The sequence below is a fragment of the Tachysurus fulvidraco genome, chromosome 19 (assembly GCF_022655615.1).
Source record: "Tachysurus fulvidraco isolate hzauxx_2018 chromosome 19, HZAU_PFXX_2.0, whole genome shotgun sequence".
Taxonomy (NCBI): domain Eukaryota; kingdom Metazoa; phylum Chordata; class Actinopteri; order Siluriformes; family Bagridae; genus Tachysurus; species Tachysurus fulvidraco.
In genome coordinates this window covers 426,240-447,859 of record NC_062536.1, presented here as the reverse complement: position 1 = coordinate 447,859, position 21,620 = coordinate 426,240, and the positions used below count along the sequence as shown (strand labels likewise).

The 21,620-nt window shown below is 43.8% G+C and overlaps 9 non-coding genes across 9 annotated transcripts; all 9 read right to left on the bottom strand.

Annotated features, from left to right (window-relative positions):
* Window positions 1-5,272: 5,272 nt before the first annotated feature.
* trnad-guc lies at window positions 5,273-5,344 on the bottom strand. The gene has a single exon. It is a non-coding gene; the product is annotated as a tRNA-Asp (tRNA).
* Window positions 5,345-7,379: 2,035 nt separating this feature from the next.
* On the bottom strand, window positions 7,380-7,451 carry trnad-guc. Its single transcript has one exon. It is a non-coding gene; the product is annotated as a tRNA-Asp (tRNA).
* Window positions 7,452-8,729: 1,278 nt separating this feature from the next.
* trnad-guc lies at window positions 8,730-8,801 on the bottom strand. Its single transcript has one exon. It is a non-coding gene; the product is annotated as a tRNA-Asp (tRNA).
* Window positions 8,802-11,798: 2,997 nt separating this feature from the next.
* Window positions 11,799-11,870, bottom strand: trnad-guc. Its single transcript has one exon. It is a non-coding gene; the product is annotated as a tRNA-Asp (tRNA).
* A 1,646-nt stretch (window positions 11,871-13,516) lies between these two features.
* On the bottom strand, window positions 13,517-13,588 carry trnad-guc. The gene has a single exon. It is a non-coding gene; the product is annotated as a tRNA-Asp (tRNA).
* Window positions 13,589-15,233: 1,645 nt separating this feature from the next.
* Window positions 15,234-15,305, bottom strand: trnad-guc. Its single transcript has one exon. It is a non-coding gene; the product is annotated as a tRNA-Asp (tRNA).
* Window positions 15,306-16,583: 1,278 nt separating this feature from the next.
* Window positions 16,584-16,655, bottom strand: trnad-guc. The gene has a single exon. It is a non-coding gene; the product is annotated as a tRNA-Asp (tRNA).
* A 1,646-nt stretch (window positions 16,656-18,301) lies between these two features.
* trnad-guc lies at window positions 18,302-18,373 on the bottom strand. Its single transcript has one exon. It is a non-coding gene; the product is annotated as a tRNA-Asp (tRNA).
* Window positions 18,374-21,227: 2,854 nt separating this feature from the next.
* Window positions 21,228-21,299, bottom strand: trnad-guc. Its single transcript has one exon. It is a non-coding gene; the product is annotated as a tRNA-Asp (tRNA).
* Window positions 21,300-21,620: the final 321 nt, after the last annotated feature.

The window sequence follows — 21,620 nt, the reverse complement described above, 5'->3', positions numbered from 1 at the left end:
TGTTCCATTATATTAACTGGGATCAATTTGCTGCTTTTGTCTGAGAAGTCTTGGCTTTGTTACAGTTGGAACTACAATGCAACCTCCCCATGGAGTGCAAGTTAAATGTCGAAAATAGGGTGCCAGGCTAAGGGATCAAATCAATCTGTGTGGCATCTTGCTCTCTGATTGAGTCCTCTTGCTTGGCAATGCTACTTCTGTCAAACCTATTCCATTATATTAACTAAATCAATTTGCTACTTTTGTCAGAGAAGTCTTGGCTTTGTTACAGTTGGAACTACAAAGCAAATGCCAAAAATAGGGTGCCAGGTTCAGTGATCAAATCAAACTGTGTGGTATCTTGCTCTCTGATTGAGTCTTCTGGCTTATAAGTGCAGCTTCTGTCAAACCTGTTCCATTATATTGACTAGGATCAATTTGCTGCTTTTGTCAGAGAATTCTTTGGTTTGTTACAGTTGGAACTATGAAGTAAATGCCGAAAATAGGGTGCCAGGTTAAAGAATCAAATCAACCTGTGTGGTATCTTGCTCTCTGAGTGAGTCTTCTTGCTTGACAGTGCTGCTTCTGTCAAACCTGTTCCATTATATTAACTAGGATCAATTTGCTGCTTTTGTCACTGAAGTCTTGGCTTTGTTACAGTTGGAACTACAAAGCATCCTCCCCATCGAGTGCAAGTTAAATGCCGAAAATAGGGTGTCAGGATAAGGGATCAAATCAATTCCCATCGAGGAATCAACTCAGGCAAGTTGAGAGCAGTGGCACTTCTGTCCAAGACGTCTCGGCCTTCTTAGAGTTGGAACTGGGTGGAAAAGCAGTGTCCCTGTCGGGGAATCGAACCCCGGTCTTCCGCGTGACAGGCGGAGATACTGTCCACTATACTAACGAGGAACACCTGTCCTGAAGGTTGAAGGCTGCGGGCAACTGGGACTAGACTGCACTTGCCCCAGTGCAAGTTATATGCTGAAAATAGGGTGCCAGGTTCAGTGATCAAATTAACCCGTGTGGCATCTTGCTCTCTGATTGAGTCTTGCGGCATGGCAGTGCTGCTGTGGTCAAACCTGTTCAATTAAAAGAATTAGGATCAATTTGCTTCTTTTGTCAGCGAAGTGTGATCGATCACAGTTTTCCGAGTGACAGGTGCAGATACAGTTCATTTTATTGAAGACGATCAGCTGGCTTCAAGAGTTCAGTCTATTTCCTATTTTAACACAAAAACAGCACAATTCATTTCTTTTCTTTTTTTTGTAAACCAGATGAGTTTCGATATAAGGTTTGGTTGAAGCAGAGACCAGTCAAAAGCAAGCAGGTTGGGTGGCACATAAACTGTGGCTAAAACACTGAAATCCAGTGGGGAATTTTTCAAGGCCAGCATTTCGGACTACACTGCGCCTGCCCCAGTGAAAGTTCAATGCCGAAAATAGGGTGCCAGGTTCAGTGATCAAATCAAACTGTGTGGCATCTTGCTCTCTGATTGAGTCTTATGGCTTAGCAGTGCAGCGTCTGTCAAACCTGTTCCATTATATTAACTGGGATCAATTTGCTGTTTTTGTCTGAGAAGTCTTGGCTTTGTTACAGTTGGAACTACAAAGCAACCTCCCCATCGAGTGCAAGTTCAATGCCGAAAATAGGGTGCCAGGGTCAGTGATCAAATCAAACTGTGTGGCATCTTGCTCTCTGATTGAGTCCTCTGGCTTAGCAGTGCAGCGTCTGTCAAACCAGTTCCATTATATTAACTGGGATCAATTTGCTGTTTTTGTCTGAGAAGTCTTGGCTTTGTTACAGTTGGAACTACAAAGCAACCTCCCCATCGAGTGCAAGTTAAATGTCGAAAATAGGGTGCCAGGGTAAGGGATCAAATCAATCTGTGTGGCATCTTGCTCTCTGATTGAGTCCTCTTGCTTGGCAATGCTACTTCTGTCAAACCTATTCCATTATATTAACTAAATCAATTTACTGCTTTTGTCAGAGAAGTCTTGGCTTTGTTACAGTTGGTACTACAAAGCAACCTCCCCATCGAGGAATCAAAACACTGTCTTCCGCAGGCAAGTTGAGGCAAGTTGCACTCTGATTGAGTCTTCTGGCTTAGCAGTGCAGCTTCTGTCAAACCTGTTCCATTATATTATCTAGGATCAATTTGCTGCTTTTGTCCGAGAAGTCTTGGCTTTGTTACAGTTTGAACTACAAAGCAAATGCCGAAAATAGGGTGCCAGGTTCAGTGATCAAATCAAACTGTGTGGTATCTTGCTCTCTGATTGAGTCTTCTGGCTTATAAGTGCAGCTTCTGTCAAACCTGTTCCATTATATTAACTAGGATCAATTTGCTGCTTTTGTCAGAGAAGTCTTGGCTTTGTTACAGTTGGAACTATGAAGTAAATGCCGAAAATAGGGTGCCAGGTTAAAGAATCAAATCAACCTGTGTGGTATCTTGCTCTCTGAGTGAGTCTTCTTGCTTGACAGTGCTGCTTCTGTCAAACCTGTTCCATTATATTAACTGGGATCAATTTGCTGTTTTTGTCTGAGAAGTCTTGGCTTTGTTACAGTTGGAACTACAAAGCAACCTCCCCATCGAGTGCAAGTTCAATGCCGAAAATAGGGTGCCAGGGTCAGTGATCAAATCAAACTGTGTGGCATCTTGCTCTCTGATTGAGTCCTCTGGCTTAGCAGTGCAGCGTCTGTCAAACCTGTTCCATTATATTAACTGGGATCAATTTGCTGCTTTTGTCTGAGAAGTCTTGGCTTTGTTACAGTTGGAACTACAAAGCAACCTCCCCATCGAGTGCAAGTTCAATGCCGAAAATAGGGTGCCAGGTTCAGTGATTAAATCAAACTGTGTGGCATCTTGCTCTCTGATTGAGTCTTCTGGCTTAGCAGTGCAGCGTCTGTCAAACCTGTTCCATTATATTAACTGGGATCAATTTGCTGTTTTTGTCTGAGAAGTCTTGGCTTTGTTACAGTTGGAACTACAAAGCAACCTCCCCATCGAGTGCAAGTTCAATGCCGAAAATAGGGTGCCAGGGTCAGTGATCAAATCAAACTGTGTGGCATCTTGCTCTCTGATTGAGTCCTCTGGCTTAGCAGTGCAGCGTCTGTCAAACCTGTTCCATTATATTAACTGGGATCAATTTGCTGCTTTTGTCTGAGAAGTCTTTGCTTTGTTACAGTTGGAACTACAATGCAACCTCCCTATGGAGTGCAAGTTAAATGTCGAAAATAGGGTGCCAGGGTAAGGGATCAAATCAATCTGTGTGGCATCTTGCTCTCTGATTGAGTCTTCTGGCTTAGCAGTGCAGCTTCTGTCAAACCTGTTCCATTATATTAACTAGGATCAATTTGCTGCTTTTGTCACTGAAGTCTTGGCTTTGTTACAGTTGGAACTACAAAGCATCCTCCCCATCGAGTGCAAGTTAAATGCCGAAAATAGGGTGTCAGGATAAGGGATCAAATCAATTCCCATCGAGGAATCAACACATGGTCTTCCGCAGGCAAGTTGAGAGCAGTGGCACTTCTGTCCAAGACGTCTCGGCCTTCTTAGAGTTGGAAATGGGTGGAAAAGCAGTCATCCCGTTGGGGAATCGAACCCCGGTCTTCCGCGTGAAAGGCGGAGATACTGTCCACTATACTAACGAGGAACATCTGTCCTGAAGGTTGAAGGCTGCGGGCAACTGGGACTAGACTGCACTTGCCCCAGTGCAAGTCATATGCTGAAAATAGTGTGCCAGGTTCAGTGATCAAATTAACCCGTATGGCATCTTGCTCTCTGATTGAGTCTTGCGGCATGGCAGTGCTGCTTTGGTCAAACCTGTTCAATTAAAATAATTAGGATCAATTTGCTGCTTTTGTCAGCGAAGTGTGATCGATCACAGTTTTCCGAGTGACAGGTGCAGATACAGTTCATTTTATTGAAGACGATCAGCTGTCTTAAGAGTTCAGTCTATTTCCTATTTTAACACAAAAACAGCACAATTCATTTCTTTTCTTTTTTTTGTAAACCAGATGAGTTTCGATATAAGGTTTGGTTGAAGCAGAGACCAGTCAAAAGCAAGCAGGTTGGGTGGCACATAAACTGTGGCTAAAACACTGAAATCCAGTGGGGAATTTTTCAAGGCCAGCATTTCGGACTACACTGCGCCTGCCCCAGTGAAAGTTCAATGCCGAAAATAGGGTGCCAGGTTCAGTGATCAAATCAAACTGTGTGGCATCTTGCTCTCTGATTGAGTCTTATGGCTTAGCAGTGCAGCGTCTGTCAAACCTGTTCCATTATATTAACTGGGATCAATTTGCTGCTTTTGTCTGAGACGTCTTGGCTTTGTTACAGTTGGAACTACAAAGCAACCTCCCCATCGAGTGCAAGTTCAATGCCGAAAATAGGGTGCCAGGTTCAGTGATCAAATCAAACTGTGTGGCATCTTGCTCTCTGATTGAGTCCTCTGGCTTAGCAGTGCAGCGTCTGTCAAACCTGTTCCATTATATTAACTGGGATCAATTTGCTGCTTTTGTCTGAGAAGTCTTGGCTTTGTTACAGTTGGAACTACAATGCAACCTCCCCATGGAGTGCAAGTTAAATGTCGAAAATAGGGTGCCAGGCTAAGGGATCAAATCAATCTGTGTGGCATCTTGCTCTCTGATTGAGTCCTCTTGCTTGGCAATGCTACTTCTGTCAAACCTATTCCATTATATTAACTAAATCAATTTGCTACTTTTGTCAGAGAAGTCTTGGCTTTGTTACAGTTGGAACTACAAAGCAAATGCCAAAAATAGGGTGCCAGGTTCAGTGATCAAATCAAACTGTGTGGTATCTTGCTCTCTGATTGAGTCTTCTGGCTTATAAGTGCAGCTTCTGTCAAACCTGTTCCATTATATTGACTAGGATCAATTTGCTGCTTTTGTCAGAGAATTCTTTGGTTTGTTACAGTTGGAACTATGAAGTAAATGCCGAAAATAGGGTGCCAGGTTAAAGAATCAAATCAACCTGTGTGGTATCTTGCTCTCTGAATGAGTCTTCTTGCTTGACAGTGCTGCTTCTGTTAAACCTGTTCCATTATATTAACTAGGATCAATTTGCTGCTTTTGTCACTGAAGTCTTGGCTTTGTTACAGTGGAACTACAAAGCATCCTCCCCATCGAGTGCAAGTTAAATGCCGAAAATAGGGTGTCAGGATAAGGGATCAAATCAATTCCCATCGAGGAATCAACTCAGGCAAGTTGAGAGCAGTGGCACTTCTGTCCAAGACGTCTCGGCCTTCTTAGAGTTGGAACTGGGTGGAAAAGCAGTCTCCCCGTCGGGGAATCGAACCCCGGTCTTCCGCGTGACAGGCGGAGATACTGTCCACTATACTAACGAGGAACACCTGTCCTGAAGGTTGAAGGCTGCGGGCAACTGGGACTAGACTGCACTTGCCCCAGTGCAAGTTATATGCTGAAAATAGGGTGCCAGGTTCAGTGATCAAATTAACCCGTGTGGCATCTTGCTCTCTGATTGAGTCTTGCGGCATGGCAGTGCTGCTGTGGTCAAACCTGTTCAATTAAAAGAATTAGGATCAATTTGCTGCTTTTGTCAGCGAAGTGTGATCGATCACAGTTTTCCGAGTGACAGGTGCAGATACAGTTCATTTTATTGAAGACGATCAGCTGGCTTCAAGAGTTCAGTCTATTTCCTATTTTAACACAAAAACAGCACAATTCATTTCTTTTCTTTTTTTTGTAAACCAGATGAGTTTCGATATAAGGTTTGGTTGAAGCAGAGACCAGTCAAAAGCAAGCAGGTTGGGTGGCACATAAACTGTGGCTAAAACACTGAAATCCAGTGGGGAATTTTTCAAGGCCAGCATTTCGGACTACACTGTGCCTGCCCCAGTGAAAGTTCAATGCCGAAAATAGGGTGCCAGGTTCAGTGATCAAATCAAACTGTGTGGCATCTTGCTCTCTGATTGAGTCTTATGGCTTAGCAGTGCAGCGTCTGTCAAACCTGTTCCATTATATTAACTGGGATCAATTTGCTGCTTTTGTCTGAGAAGTCTTGGCTTTGTTACAGTTGGAACTACAATGCAACCTCCCCATGGAGTGCAAGTTAAATGTCGAAAATAGGGTGCCAGGGTAAGGGATCAAATCAATCTGTGTGGCATCTTGCTCTCTGATTGAGTCCTCTTGCTTGGCAATGCTACTTCTGTCAAACCTATTCCATTATATTAACTAAATCAATTTACTGCTTTTGTCAGAGAAGTCTTGGCTTTGTTACAGTTGGCACTACAAAGCAACCTCCCCATCGAGGAATCAAAACACTGTCTTCCGCAGGCAAGTTGAGGCAAGTTGCACTCTGATTGAGTCTTCTGGCTTAGCAGTGCAGCTTCTGTCAAACCTGTTCCATTATATTATCTAGGATCAATTTGCTGCTTTTGTCCGAGAAGTCTTGGCTTTGTTACAGTTTGAACTACAAAGCAACCTCCCCATCGAGTGCAAGTTCAATGCCGAAAATAGGGTGCCAGGTTCAGTGATCAAATCAAACTGTGTGGCATCTTGCTCTCTGATTGAGTCTTATGGCTTAGCAGTGCAGCGTCTATCAAACCTGTTCCATTATATTAACTGGGATCAATTTGCTGCTTTTGTCTGAGAAGTCTTGGCTTTGTTACAGTTGGAACTACAATGCAACCTCCCCATGGAGTGCAAGTTCAATGCCGAAAATAGGGTGCCAGGGTAAGGGATCAAATCAATCTGTGTGGCATCTTGCTCTCTGATTGAGTCCTCTTGCTTGGCAATGCTACTTCTGTCAAACTTATTCCATTATATTAACTAAATCAATTTGCTGCTTTTGTCTGAGAAGTCTTGGCTTTGTTACAGTTGGAACTACAAAGCAAATGCCGAAATAAGGGTGCCAGGTTCAGTGATCAAATCAAACTGTGTGGTATCTTGCTCTCTGATTGAGTCTTCTGGCTTATAAGTGCAGCTTCTGTCAAACCTGTTCCATTATATTGACTAGGATATATTTGCTGCTTTTGTCAGAGAATTCTTTGCTTTGTTACAGTTGGAACTATGAAGTAAATGCCGAAAATAGGGTGCCAGGTTAAAGAATCAAATCAACCTGTGTGGTATCTTGCTCTCTGGGTGAGTCTTCTTGCTTGACAGTGCTGCTTCTGTCAAACCTGTTCCATTATATTAACTGGGATCAATTTGCTGCTTTTGTCTGAGAAGTCTTGGCTTTGTTACAGTTGGAACTACAATGCAACCTCCCCATCGAGAGCAAGTTAAATGCCGAAAATAGGGTGTCAGGATAAGGGATCAAATCAATTCCCATCGAGGAATCAACTCAGGCAAGTTGAGAGCAGTGGCACTTCTGTCCAAGACGTCTCGGCCTTCTTAGAGTTGGAACTGGGTGGAAAAGCAGTCTCCCCGTCGGGGAATCGAACCCCGGTCTTCCGCGTGACAGGCGGAGATACTGTCCACTATACTAACGAGGAACACCTGTCCTAAAGGTTGAAGGCTGCGGGCAACTGGGACTAGACTGCACTTGCCCTAGTGCAAGTTATATGCTGAAAATAGGGTGCCAGGTTCAGTGATCAAATTAACCCGTGTGGCATCTTGCTCTCTGATTGAGTCTTGCGGCATGGCAGTGCTGCTTTGGTCAAACCTGTTCAATTAAAATAATTAGGATCAATTTGCTGCTTTTGTCAGCGAAGTGTGATCGATCACAGTTTTCCGAGTGACAGGTGCAGATACAGTTCATTTTATTGAAGACGATCAGCTGGCTTCAAGAGTTCAGTCTATTTCCTATTTTAACACAAAAACAGCACAATTCATTTCTTTTCTTTTTTTTGTAAACCAGATGAGTTTCGATATAAGGTTTGGTTGAAGCAGAGACCAGTCAAAAGCAAGCAGGTTGGGTGGCACATAAACTGTGGCTAAAACACTGAAATCCAGTGGGGAATTTTTCAAGGCCAGCATTTCGGACTACACTGCGCCTGCCCCAGTGAAAGTTCAATGCCGAAAATAGGGTGCCAGGTTCAGTGATCAAATCAAACTGTGTGGCATCTTGCTCTCTGATTGAGTCTTATGGCTTAGCAGTGCAGCGTCTGTCAAACCTGTTCCATTATATTAACTGGGATCAATTTGCTGCTTTTGTCTGAGAAGTCTTGGCTTTGTTACAGTTGGAACTACAAAGCAACCTCCCCATCGAGTGCAAGTTCAATGCCGAAAATAGGGTGCCAGGTTCAGTGATCAAATCAAACTGTGTGGCATCTTGCTCTCTGATTGAGTCTTCTGGCTTAGCAGTGCAGCGTCTGTCAAACCTGTTCCATTATATTAACTGGGATCAATTTGCTGTTTTTGTCTGAGAAGTCTTGGCTTTGTTACAGTTGGAACTACAAAGCAACCTCCCCATCGAGTGCAAGTTCAATGCCGAAAATAGGGTGCCAGGGTCAGTGATCAAATCAAACTGTGTGGCATCTTGCTCTCTGATTGAGTCCTCTGGCTTAGCAGTGCAGCGTCTGTCAAACCTGTTCCATTATATTAACTGGGATCAATTTGCTGCTTTTGTCACTGAAGTCTTGGCTTTGTTACAGTTGGAACTACAAAGCAACCTACCCATCGAGTGCAAGTTCAATGCCGAAAATAGGGTGTCAGGATAAGGGATCAAATCAAATCCCATCGAGGAATCAACTCAGGCAAGTTGAGAGCAGTGGCACTTCTGTCCAAGACGTCTCGGCCTTCTTAGAGTTGGAACTGGGTGGAAAAGCAGTCTCCCCGTCGGGGAATCGAACCCCGGTCTTCCGCGTGACAGGCGGAGATACTGTCCACTATACTAACGAGGAACACCTGTCTTGAAGGTTGAAGGCTGCGGGCAACTGGGACTAGACTGCACTTGCCCCAGTGCAAGTTATATGCTGACAATAGGGTGCCAGGTTCAGTGATCAAATTAACCCGTGTGGCATCTTGCTCTCTGATTGAGTCTTGCGGCATGGCAGTGCTGCTTTGGTCAAACCTGTTCAATTAAAATAATTAGGATGAATTTGCTGCTTTTGTCAGCGAAGTGTGATCGATCACAGTTTTCCGAGTGACAGGTGCAGATACAGTTCATTTTATTGAAGACGATCAGCTGGCTTCAAGAGTTCAGTCTATTTCCTATTTTAACACAAAAACAGCACAATTCATTTCTTTTCTTTTTTTTTTGTAAACCAGATGAGTTTCGATATAAGGTTTGGTTGAAGCAGAGACCAGTCAAAAGCAAGCAGGTTGGGTGGCACATAAACTGTGGCTAAAACACTGAAATCCAGTGGGGAATTTTTCAAGGCCAGCATTTCGGACTACACTGCGCCTGCCCCAGTGAAAGTTCAATGCCGAAAATAGGGTGCCAGGTTCAGTGATCAAATCAAACTGTGTGGCATCTTGCTCTCTGATTGAGTCTTATGGCTTAGCAGTGCAGCGTCTGTCAAACCTGTTCCATTATATTAACTGGGATCAATTTGCTGCTTTTGTCTGAGAAGTCTTGGCTTTGTTACAGTTGGAACTACAAAGCAACCTCCCCATCGAGTGCAAGTTCAATGCCGAAAATAGGGTGCCAGGTTCAGTGATCAAATCAAACTGTGTGGCATCTTGCTCTCTGATTGAGTCCTCTGGCTTAGCAGTGCAGCGTCTGTCAAACCTGTTCCATTATATTAACTGGGATCAATTTGCTGCTTTTGTCTGAGAAGTCTTGGCTTTGTTACAGTTGGAACTACAATGCAACCTCCCCATGGAGTGCAAGTTAAATGTCGAAAATAGGGTGCCAGGGTAAGGGATCAAATCAATCTGTGTGGCATCTTGCTCTCTGATTGAGTCCTCTTGCTTGGCAATGCTACTTCTGTCAAACCTATTCCATTATATTAACTAAATCAATTTGCTACTTTTGTCAGAGAAGTCTTGGCTTTGTTACAGTTGGAACTACAAAGCAAATGCCAAAAATAGGGTGCCAGGTTCAGTGATCAAATCAAACTGTGTGGTATCTTGCTCTCTGATTGAGTCTTCTGGCTTATAAGTGCAGCTTCTGTCAAACCTGTTCCATTATATTGACTAGGATCAATTTGCTGCTTTTGTCAGAGAATTCTTTGGTTTGTTACAGTTGGAACTATGAAGTAAATGCCGAAAATAGGGTGCCAGGTTAAAGAATCAAATCAACCTGTGTGGTATCTTGCTCTCTGAGTGAGTCTTCTTGCTTGACAGTGCTGCTTCTGTCAAACCTGTTCCATTATATTAACTAGGATCAATTTGCTGCTTTTCTCACTGAAGTCTTGGCTTTGTTACAGTTGGAACTACAAAGCATCCTCCCCATCGAGTGCAAGTTAAATGCCGAAAATAGGGTGTCAGGATAAGGGATCAAATCAATTCCCATCGAGGAATCAACTCAGGCAAGTTGAGAGCAGTGGCACTTCTGTCCAAGACGTCTCGGCCTTCTTAGAGTTGGAACTGGGTGGAAAAGCAGTCTCCCCGTCGGGGAATCGAACCCCGGTCTTCCGCGTGACAGGCAGAGATACTGTCCACTATACTAATGAGGAACACCTGTCCTGAAGGTTGAAGGCTGCGGGCAACTGGGACTAGACTGCACTTGCCCCAGTGCAAGTTATATGCTGAAAATAGGGTGCCAGGTTCAGTGATCAAATTAACCCGTGTGGCATCTTGCTCTCTGATTGAGTCTTGCGGCATGGCAGTGCTGCTGTGGTCAAACCTGTTCAATTAAAATAATTAGGATCAATTTGCTTCTTTTGTCAGCGAAGTGTGATCGATCACAGTTTTCCGAGTGACAGGTGCAGATACAGTTCATTTTATTGAAGACGATCAGCTGGCTTCAAGAGTTCAGTCTATTTCCTATTTTAACACAAAAACAGCACTATTCATTTCTTTTCTTTTTTTTGTAAACCAGATGAGTTTCGATATAAGGTTTGGTTGAAGCAGAGACCAGTCAAAAGCAAGCAGGTTGGGTGGCACATAAACTGTGGCTAAAACACTGAAATCCAGTGGGGAATTTTTCAAGGCCAGCATTTCGGACTACACTGCGCCTGCCCCAGTGAAAGTTCAATGCCGAAAATAGGGTGCCAGGTTCAGTGATCAAATCAAACTGTGTGGCATCTTGCTCTCTGATTGAGTCTTATGGCTTAGCAGTGCAGCGTCTGTCAAACCTGTTCCATTATATTAACTGGGATCAATTTGCTGCTTTTGTCTGAGAAGTCTTGGCTTTGTTACAGTTGGAACTACAAAGCAACCTCCCCATCGAGTGCAAGTTCAATGCCGAAAATAGGGTGCCAGGTTCAGTGATCAAATCAAACTGTGTGGCATCTTGCTCTCTGATTGAGTCTTCTGGCTTAGCAGTGCAGCGTCTGTCAAACCTGTTCCATTATATTAACTGGGATCAATTTGCTGTTTTTGTCTGAGAAGTCTTGGCTTTGTTACAGTTGGAACTACAAAGCAACCTCCCCATCGAGTGCAAGTTCAATGCCGAAAATAGGGTGCCAGGGTCAGTGATCAAATCAAACTGTGTGGCATCTTGCTCTCTGATTGAGTCCTCTGGCTTAGCAGTGCAGCGTCTGTCAAACCTGTTCCATTATATTAACTGGGATCAATTTGCTGCTTTTGTCACTGAAGTCTTGGCTTTGTTACAGTTGGAACTACAAAGCATCCTCCCCATCGAGTGCAAGTTAAATGCCGAAAATAGGGTGTCAGGATAAGGGATCAAATCAAATCCCATCGAGGAATCAACTCAGGCAAGTTGAGAGCAGTGGCACTTCTGTCCAAGACGTCTCGGCCTTCTTAGAGTTGGAACTGGGTGGAAAAGCAGTCTCCCCGTCGGAGAATCGAACCCCGGTCTTCCGCGTGACAGGCGGAGATACTGTCCACTATACTAACGAGGAACACCTGTCTTGAAGGTTGAAGGCTGCGGGCAACTGGGACTAGACTGCACTTGCCCCAGTGCAAGTTATATGCTGACAATAGGGTGCCAGGTTCAGTGATCAAATTAACCCGTGTGGCATCTTGCTCTCTGATTGAGTCTTGCGGCATGGCAGTGCTGCTTTGGTCAAACCTGTTCAATTAAAATAATTAGGATCAATTTGCTGCTTTTGTCAGCGAAGTGTGATCGATCACAGTTTTCCGAGTGACAGGTGCAGATACAGTTCATTTTATTGAAGACGATCAGCTGGCTTCAAGAGTTCAGTCTATTTCCTATTTTAACACAAAAACAGCACAATTCATTTCTTTTCTTTTTTTTTGTAAACCAGATGAGTTTCGATATAAGGTTTGGTTGAAGCAGAGACCAGTCAAAAGCAAGCAGGTTGGGTGGCACATAAACTGTGGCTAAAACACTGAAATCCAGTGGGGAATTTTTCAAGGCCAGCATTTCGGACTACACTGCGCCTGCCCCAGTGAAAGTTCAATGCCGAAAATAGGGTGCCAGGTTCAGTGATCAAATCAAACTGTGTGGCATCTTGCTCTCTGATTGAGTCTTATGGCTTAGCAGTGCAGCGTCTGTCAAACCTGTTCCATTATATTAACTGGGATCAATTTGCTGTTTTTGTCTGAGAAGTCTTGGCTTTGTTACAGTTGGAACTACAAAGCAACCTCCCCATCGAGTGCAAGTTCAATGCCGAAAATAGGGTGCCAGGTTCAGTGATCAAATCAAACTGTGTGGCATCTTGCTCTCTGATTGAGTCCTCTGGCTTAGCAGTGCAGCGTCTGTCAAACCTGTTCCATTATATTAACTGGGATCAATTTGCTGCTTTTGTCTGAGAAGTCTTGGCTTTGTTACAGTTGGAACTACAATGCAACCTCCCCATGGAGTGCAAGTTAAATGTCGAAAATAGGGTGCCAGGGTAAGGGATCAAATCAATCTGTGTGGCATCTTGCTCTCTGATTGAGTCCTCTTGCTTGGCAATGCTACTTCTGTCAAACCTATTCCATTATATTAACTAAATCAATTTGCTGCTTTTGTCAGAGAAGTCTTGGCTTTGTTACAGTTGGAACTACAAAGCAAATGCCAAAAATAGGGTGCCAGGTTCAGTGATCAAATCAAACTGTGTGGTATCTTGCTCTCTGATTGAGTCTTCTGGCTTATAAGTGCAGCTTCTGTCAAACCTGTTCCATTATATTGACTAGGATCAATTTGCTGCTTTTGTCAGAGAATTCTTTGGTTTGTTACAGTTGGAACTATGAAGTAAATGCCGAAAATAGGGTGCCAGGTTAAAGAATCAAATCAACCTGTGTGGTATCTTGCTCTCTGAGTGAGTCTTCTTGCTTGACAGTGCTGCTTCTGTCAAACCTGTTCCAGTATATTAACTAGGATCAATTTGCTGCTTTTGTCACTGAAGTCTTGGCTTTGTTACAGTTGGAACTACAAAGCATCCTCCCCATCGAGTGCAAGTTAAATGCCGAAAATAGGGTGTCAGGATAAGGGATCAAATCAATTCCCATCGAGGAATCAACTCAGGCAAGTTGAGAGCAGTGGCACTTCTGTCCAAGACGTCTCGGCCTTCTTAGAGTTGGAACTGGGTGGAAAAGCAGTCTCCCCGTCGGGGAATCGAACCCCGGTCTTCCGCGTGACAGGCGGAGATACTGTCCACTATACTAACGAGGAACATCTGTCCTGAAGGTTGAAGGCTGCGGGCAACTGGGACTAGACTGCACTTGCCCCAGTGCAAGTCATATGCTGAAAATAGGGTGCCAGGTTCAGTGATCAAATTAACCCGTATGGCATCTTGCTCTCTGATTGAGTCTTGCGGCATGGCAGTGCTGCTTTGGTCAAACCTGTTCAATTAAAATAATTAGGATCAATTTGCTGCTTTTGTCAGCGAAGTGTGATCGATCACAGTTTTCCGAGTGACAGGTGCAGATACAGTTCATTTTATTGAAGACGATCAGCTGGCTTCAAGAGTTCAGTCTATTTCCTATTTTAACACAAAAACAGCACAATTCATTTCTTTTCTTTTTTTTGTAAACCAGATGAGTTTCGATATAAGGTTTGGTTGAAGCAGAGACCAGTCAAAAGCAAGCAGGTTGGGTGGCACATAAACTGTGGCTAAAACACTGAAATCCAGTGGGGAATTTTTCAAGGCCAGCATTTCGGACTACACTGCGCCTGCCCCAGTGAAAGTTCAATGCCGAAAATAGGGTGCCAGGTTCAGTGATCAAATCAAACTGTGTGGCATCTTGCTCTCTGATTGAGTCTTATGGCTTAGCAGTGCAGCGTCTGTCAAACCTGTTCCATTATATTAACTGGGATCAATTTGCTGCTTTTGTCTGAGACGTCTTGGCTTTGTTACAGTTGGAACTACAAAGCAACCTCCCCATCGAGTGCAAGTTCAATGCCGAAAATAGGGTGCCAGGTTCAGTGATCAAATCAAACTGTGTGGCATCTTGCTCTCTGATTGAGTCCTCTGGCTTAGCAGTGCAGCGTCTGTCAAACCTGTTCCATTATATTAACTGGGATCAATTTGCTGCTTTTGTCTGAGAAGTCTTGGCTTTGTTACAGTTGGAACTACAATGCAACCTCCCCATGGAGTGCAAGTTAAATGTCGAAAATAGGGTGCCAGGGTAAGGGATCAAATCAATCTGTGTGGCATCTTGCTCTCTGATTGAGTCCTCTTGCTTGGCAATGCTACTTCTGTCAAACCTATTCCATTATATTAACTAAATCAATTTGCTACTTTTGTCAGAGAAGTCTTGGCTTTGTTACAGTTGGAACTACAAAGCAAATGCCAAAAATAGGGTGCCAGGTTCAGTGATCAAATCAAACTGTGTGGTATCTTGCTCTCTGATTGAGTCTTCTGGCTTATAAGTGCAGCTTCTGTCAAACCTGTTCCATTATATTGACTAGGATCAATTTGCTGCTTTTGTCAGAGAATTCTTTGGTTTGTTACAGTTGGAACTATGAAGTAAATGCCGAAAATAGGGTGCCAGGTTAAAGAATCAAATCAACCTGTGTGGTATCTTGCTCTCTGAGTGAGTCTTCTTGCTTGACAGTGCTGCTTCTGTCAAACCTGTTCCATTATATTAACTAGGATCAATTTGCTGCTTTTCTCACTGAAGTCTTGGCTTTGTTACAGTTGGAACTACAAAGCATCCTCCCCATCGAGTGCAAGTTAAATGCCGAAAATAGGGTGTCAGGATAAGGGATCAAATCAATTCCCATCGAGGAATCAACTCAGGCAAGTTGAGAGCAGTGGCACTTCTGTCCAAGACGTCTCGGCCTTCTTAGAGTTGGAACTGGGTGGAAAAGCAGTCTCCCCGTCGGGGAATCGAACCCCGGTCTTCCGCGTGACAGGCAGAGATACTGTCCACTATACTAACGAGGAACACCTGTCCTGAAGGTTGAAGGCTGCGGGCAACTGGGACTAGACTGCACTTGCCCCAGTGCAAGTTATATGCTGAAAATAGGGTGCCAGGTTCAGTGATCAAATTAACCCGTGTGGCATCTTGCTCTCTGATTGAGTCTTGCGGCATGGCAGTGCTGCTGTGGTCAAACCTGTTCAATTAAAATAATTAGGATCAATTTGCTTCTTTTGTCAGCGAAGTGTGATCGATCACAGTTTTCCGAGTGACAGGTGCAGATACAGTTCATTTTATTGAAGACGATCAGCTGGCTTCAAGAGTTCAGTCTATTTCCTATTTTAACACAAAAACAGCACAATTAATTTCTTTTCTTTTTTTTGTAAACCAGATGAGTTTCGATATAAGGTTTGGTTGAAGCAGAGACCAGTCAAAAGCAAGCAGGTTGGGTGGCACATAAACTGTGGCTAAAACACTGAAATCCAGTGGGGAATTTTTCAAGGCCAGCATTTCGGACTACACTGCGCCTGCCCCAGTGAAAGTTCAATGCCGAAAATAGGGTGCCAGGTTCAGTGATCAAATCAAACTGTGTGGCATCTTGCTCTCTGATTGAGTCTTATGGCTTAGCAGTGCAGCGTCTGTCAAACCTGTTCCATTATATTAACTGGGATCAATTTGCTGCTTTTGTCTGAGAAGTCTTGGCTTTGTTACAGTTGGAACTACAAAGCAACCTCCCCATCGAGTGCAAGTTCAATGCCGAAAATAGGGTGCCAGGTTCAGTGATCAAATCAAACTGTGTGGCATCTTGCTCTCTGATTGAGTCTTCTGGCTTAGCAGTGCAGCGTCTGTCAAACCTGTTCCATTATATTAACTGGGATCAATTTGCTGTTTTTGTCTGAGAAGTCTTGGCTTTGTTACAGTTGGAACTACAAAGCAACCTCCCCATCGAGTGCAAGTTCAATGCCGAAAATAGGGTGCCAGGGTCAGTGATCAAATCAAACTGTGTGGCATCTTGCTCTCTGATTGAGTCCTCTGGCTTAGCAGTGCAGCGTCTGTCAAACCTGTTCTATTATATTAACTGGGATCAATTTGCTGCTTTTGTCACTGAAGTCTTGGCTTTGTTACAGTTGGAACTACAAAGCATCCTCCCCATCGAGTGCAAGTTAAATGCCGAAAATAGGGTGTCAGGATAAGGGATCAAATCAAATCCCATCGAGGAATCAACTCAGGCAAGTTGAGAGCAGTGGCACTTCTGTCCAAGACGTCTCGGCCTTCTTAGAGTTGGAACTGGGTGGAAAAGCAGTCTCCCCGTCGGAGAATCGAACCCCGGTCTTCCGCGTGACAGGCGGAGATACTGTCCACTATACTAACGAGGAACACCTGTCTTGAAGGTTGAAGGCTGCGGGCAACTGGGACTAGACTGCACTTGCCCCAGTGCAAGTTATATGCTGACAATAGGGTGCCAGGTTCAGTGATCAAATTAACCCGTGTGGCATCTTGCTCTCTGATTGAGTCTTGCGGCATGGCAGTGCTGCTTTGGTCAAACCTGTTCAATTAAAATAATTAGGATGAATTTGCTGCTTTTGTCAGCGAAGTGTGATCGATCACAGTTTTCCGAGTGACAGGTGCAGATACAGTTCATTTTATTGAAGACGATCAGCTGGCTTCAAGAGTTCAGTCTATTTCCTATTTTAACACAAAAACAGCACAATTCATTTCTTTTCTTTTTTTTTGTAAACCAGATGAGTTTCGATATAAGGTTTGGTTGAAGCAGAGACCAGTCAAAAGCAAGCAGGTTGGGTGGCACATAAACTGTGGCTAAAACACTGAAATCCAGTGGGGAATTTTTCAAGGCCAGCATTTCGGACTACACTGCGCCTGCCCCAGTGAAAGTTCAATGCCGAAAATAGGGTGCCAGGTTCAGTGATCAAATCAAACTGTGTGGCATCTTGCTCTCTGATTGAGTCTTATGGCTTAGCAGTGCAGCGTCTGTCAAACCTGTTCCATTATATTAACTGGGATCAATTTGCTGTTTTTGTCTGAGAAGTCTTGGCTTTGTTACAGTTGGAACTACAAAGCAACCTCCCCATCGAGTGCAAGTTCAATGCCGAAAATAGGGTGCCAGGGTCAGTGATCAAATCAAACTGTGTGGCATCTTGCTCTCTGATTGAGTCCTCTGGCTTAGCAGTGCAGCGTCTGTCAAACCTGTTCCATTATATTAACTGGGATCAATTTGCTGCTTTTGTCTGAGAAGTCTTGGCTTTGTTACAGTTGGAACTACAATGCAACCTCCCCATGGAGTGCAAGTTAAATGTCGAAAATAGGGTGCCAGGGTAAGGGATCAAATCAATCTGTGTGGCATCTTGCTCTCTGATTGAGTCCTCTTGCTTGGCAATGCTACTTCTGTCAAACCTATTCCATTATATTAACTAAATCAATTTGCTGCTTTTGTCAGAGAAGTCTTGGCTTTGTTACAGTTGGAACTACAAAGCAAATGCCAAAAATAGGGTGCCAGGTTCAGTGATCAAATCAAACTGTGTGGTATCTTGCTCTCTGATTGAGTCTTCTGGCTTATAAGTGCAGCTTCTGTCAAACCTGTTCCATTATATTGACTAGGATCAATTTGCTGCTTTTGTCAGAGAATTCTTTGGTTTGTTACAGTTGGAACTATGAAGTAAATGCCGAAAATAGGGTGCCAGGTTAAAGAATCAAATCAACCTGTGTGGTATCTTGCTCTCTGAGTGAGTCTTCTTGCTTGACAGTGCTGCTTCTGTCAAACCTGTTCCATTATATTAACTAGGATCAATTTGCTGCTTTTGTCACTGAAGTCTTGGCTTTGTTACAGTTGGAACTACAAAGCATCCTCCCCATCGAGTGCAAGTTAAATGCCGAAAATAGGGTGTCAGGATAAGGGATCAAATCAATTCCCATCGAGGAATCAACTCAGGCAAGTTGAGAGCAGTGGCACTTCTGTCCAAGACGTCTCGGCCTTCTTAGAGTTGGAACTGGGTGGAAAAGCAGTCTCCCCGTCGGGGAATCGAACCCCGGTCTTCCGCGTGACAGGCGGAGATACTGTCCACTATACTAACGAGGAACACCTGTCCTGAAGGTTGAAGGCTGCGGGCAACTGGGACTAGACTGCACTTGCCCCAGTGCAAGTTATATGCTGAAAATAGGGTGCCAGGTTCAGTGATCAAATTAACCCGTGTGGCATCTTGCTCTCTGATTGAGTCTTGCGGCATGGCAGTGCTGCTGTGGTCAAACCTGTTCAATTAAAAGAATTAGGATCAATTTGCTTCTTTTGTCAGCGAAGTGTGATCGATCACAGTTTTCCGAGTGACAGGTGCAGATACAGTTCATTTTATTGAAGACGATCAGCTGGCTTCAAGAGTTCAGTCTATTTCCTATTTTAACACAAAAACAGCACAATTCATTTCTTTTCTTTTTTTTGTAAACCAGATGAGTTTCGATATAAGGTTTGGTTGAAGCAGAGACCAGTCAAAAGCAAGCAGGTTGGGTGGCACATAAACTGTGGCTAAAACACTGAAATCCAGTGGGGAATTTTTCAAGGCCAGCATTTCGGACTACACTGCGCCTGCCCCAGTGAAAGTTCAATGCCGAAAATAGGGTGCCAGGTTCAGTGATCAAATCAAACTGTGTGGCATCTTGCTCTCTGATTGAGTCTTATGGCTTAGCAGTGCAGCGTCTGTCAAACCTGTTCCATTATATTAACTGGGATCAATTTGCTGCTTTTGTCTGAGAAGTCTTGGCTTTGTTACAGTTGGAACTACAAAGCAACCTCCCCATCGAGTGCAAGTTCAATGCCGAAAATAGGGTGCCAGGTTCAGTGATCAAATCAAACTGTGTGGCATCTTGCTCTCTGATTGAGTCTTCTGGCTTAGCAGTGCAGCGTCTGTCAAACCTGTTCCATTATATTAACTGGGATCAATTTGCTGTTTTTGTCTGAGAAGTCTTGGCTTTGTTACAGTTGGAACTACAAAGCAACCTCCCCATCGAGTGCAAGTTCAATGCCGAAAATAGGGTGCCAGGGTCAGTGATCAAATCAATCCGTGTGGCATCTTGCTCTATGATTGAGTCTTCTTGCTTGGCAGTGCAGCTTCTTTCAAACCTGTTCCATTATATTAACTAGGATCAATTTGCTGCTTTTGTCAGAGAAGTCTTGGCTTTGTTACAGTTGGAACTACAATGCAACCTCCCCATGGAGTGCAAGTTAAATGTCGAAAATTAACCCGTGTGGCATCTTGCTCTCTGATTGAGTCTTGCGGCATGGCAGTGCTGCTGTGGTCAAACCTGTTCAATTAAAAGAATTAGGATCAATTTGCTTCTTTTGTCAGCGAAGTGTGATCGATCACAGTTTTCCGAGTGACAGGTGCAGATACAGTTCATTTTATTGAAGACGATCAGCTGGCTTCAAGAGTTCAGTCTATTTCCTATTTTAACACAAAAACAGCACAATTCATTTCTTTTCTTTTTTTTGTAAACCAGATGAGTTTCGATATAAGGTTTGGTTGAAGCAGAGACCAGTCAAAAGCAAGCAGGTTGGGTGGCACATAAACTGTGGCTAAAACACTAAAATCCAGTGTGGAATTCTTCAAGGCCAGCATTTCGGACTACACTGCGCCTGCCCCAGTGAAAGTTCAATGCCGAAAATAGGGTGCCAGGTTCAGTGATCAAATCAAACTGTGTGGCATCTTGCTCTCTGATTGAGTCCTCTTGCTTATAAGTGCAGCGTCTGTCAAACCTGTTCCATTATATTAACTGGGATCAATTTGCTGCTTTTGTCTGAGAAGTCTTGGCTTTGTTAAAGTTGGAACTACAAAGCAACCTCCCCATCGAGTGCAAATTAAATGCCGAAAATAGGGTGCCAGGGTAAGGGATCAAATCAATCCGTGTGGCATCTTGCTCTCTGATTGAGTCTTCTTGCTTGGCAGTGCAGCTTCTTTCAAACCTGTTCCATTATATTAACTAGGATCAATTTGCTGCTTTTGTCAGAGAAGTCTTGGCTTTGTTACAGTTGGAACTACAATGCAACCTCCCCATGGAGTGCAAGTTAAATGTCGAAAATTAACCCGTGTGGCATCTTGCTCTCTGATTGAGTCTTGCGGCATGGCAGTGCTGCTGTGGTCAAACCTGTTCAATTAAAAGAATTAGGATCAATTTGTTTGCTTTGTTACAGTTGGAACTACAATGCAACCTCCCCATGGAGTGCAAGTTAAATGTCGAAAATAGGGTGCCAGGGTAAGGGATCAAATCAATCTGTGTGGCATCTTGCTCTCTGATTGAGTCCTCTTGCTTGGCAATGCTACTTCTGTCAAACCTATTCCATTATATTAACTAAATCAATTGGCTGCTTTTGTCAGAGAAGTCTTGGCTTTGTTACAGTTGGAACTACAAAGCAAATGCCAAAAATAGGGTGCCAGGTTCAGTGATCAAATCAAACTGTGTGGTATCTTGCTCTCTGATTGAGTCTTCTGGCTTATAAGTGCAGCTTCTGTCAAACCTGTTCCATTATATTGACTAGGATCAATTTGCTGCTTTTGTCAGAGAATTCTTTGGTTTGTTACAGTTGGAACTATGAAGTAAATGCCGAAAATAGGGTGCCAGGTTAAAGAATCAAATCAACCTGTGTGGTATCTTGCTCTCTGAGTGAGTCTTCTTGCTTGACAGTGCTGCTTCTGTCAAACCTGTTCCAGTATATTAACTAGGATCAATTTGCTGCTTTTGTCACTGAAGTCTTGGCTTTGTTACAGTTGGAACTACAAAGCATCCTCCCCATCGAGTGCAAGTTAAATGCCGAAAATAGGGTGTCAGGATAAGGGATCAAATCAATTCCCATCGAGGAATCAACTCAGGCAAGTTGAGAGCAGTGGCACTTCTGTCCAAGACGTCTCGGCCTTCTTAGAGTTGGAACTGGGTGGAAAAGCAGTCTCCCTGTCGGGGAATCGAACCCCGGTCTTCCGCGTGACAGGCGGAGATACTGTCCACTATACTAACGAGGAACATCTGTCCTGAAGGTTGAAGGCTGCGGGCAACTGGGACTAGACTGCACTTGCCCCAGTGCAAGTCATATGCTGAAAATAGGGTGCCAGGTTCAGTGATCAAATTAACCCGTGTGGCATCTTGCTCTCTGATTGAGTCTTGCGGCATGGCAGTGCTGCTTTGGTCAAACCTGTTCAATTAAAATAATTAGGATCAATTTGCTGCTTTTGTCAGCGAAGTGTGATCGATCACAGTTTTCCGAGTGACAGGTGCAGATACAGTTCATTTTATTGAAGACGATCAGCTGGCTTCAAGAGTTCAGTCTATTTCCTATTTTAACA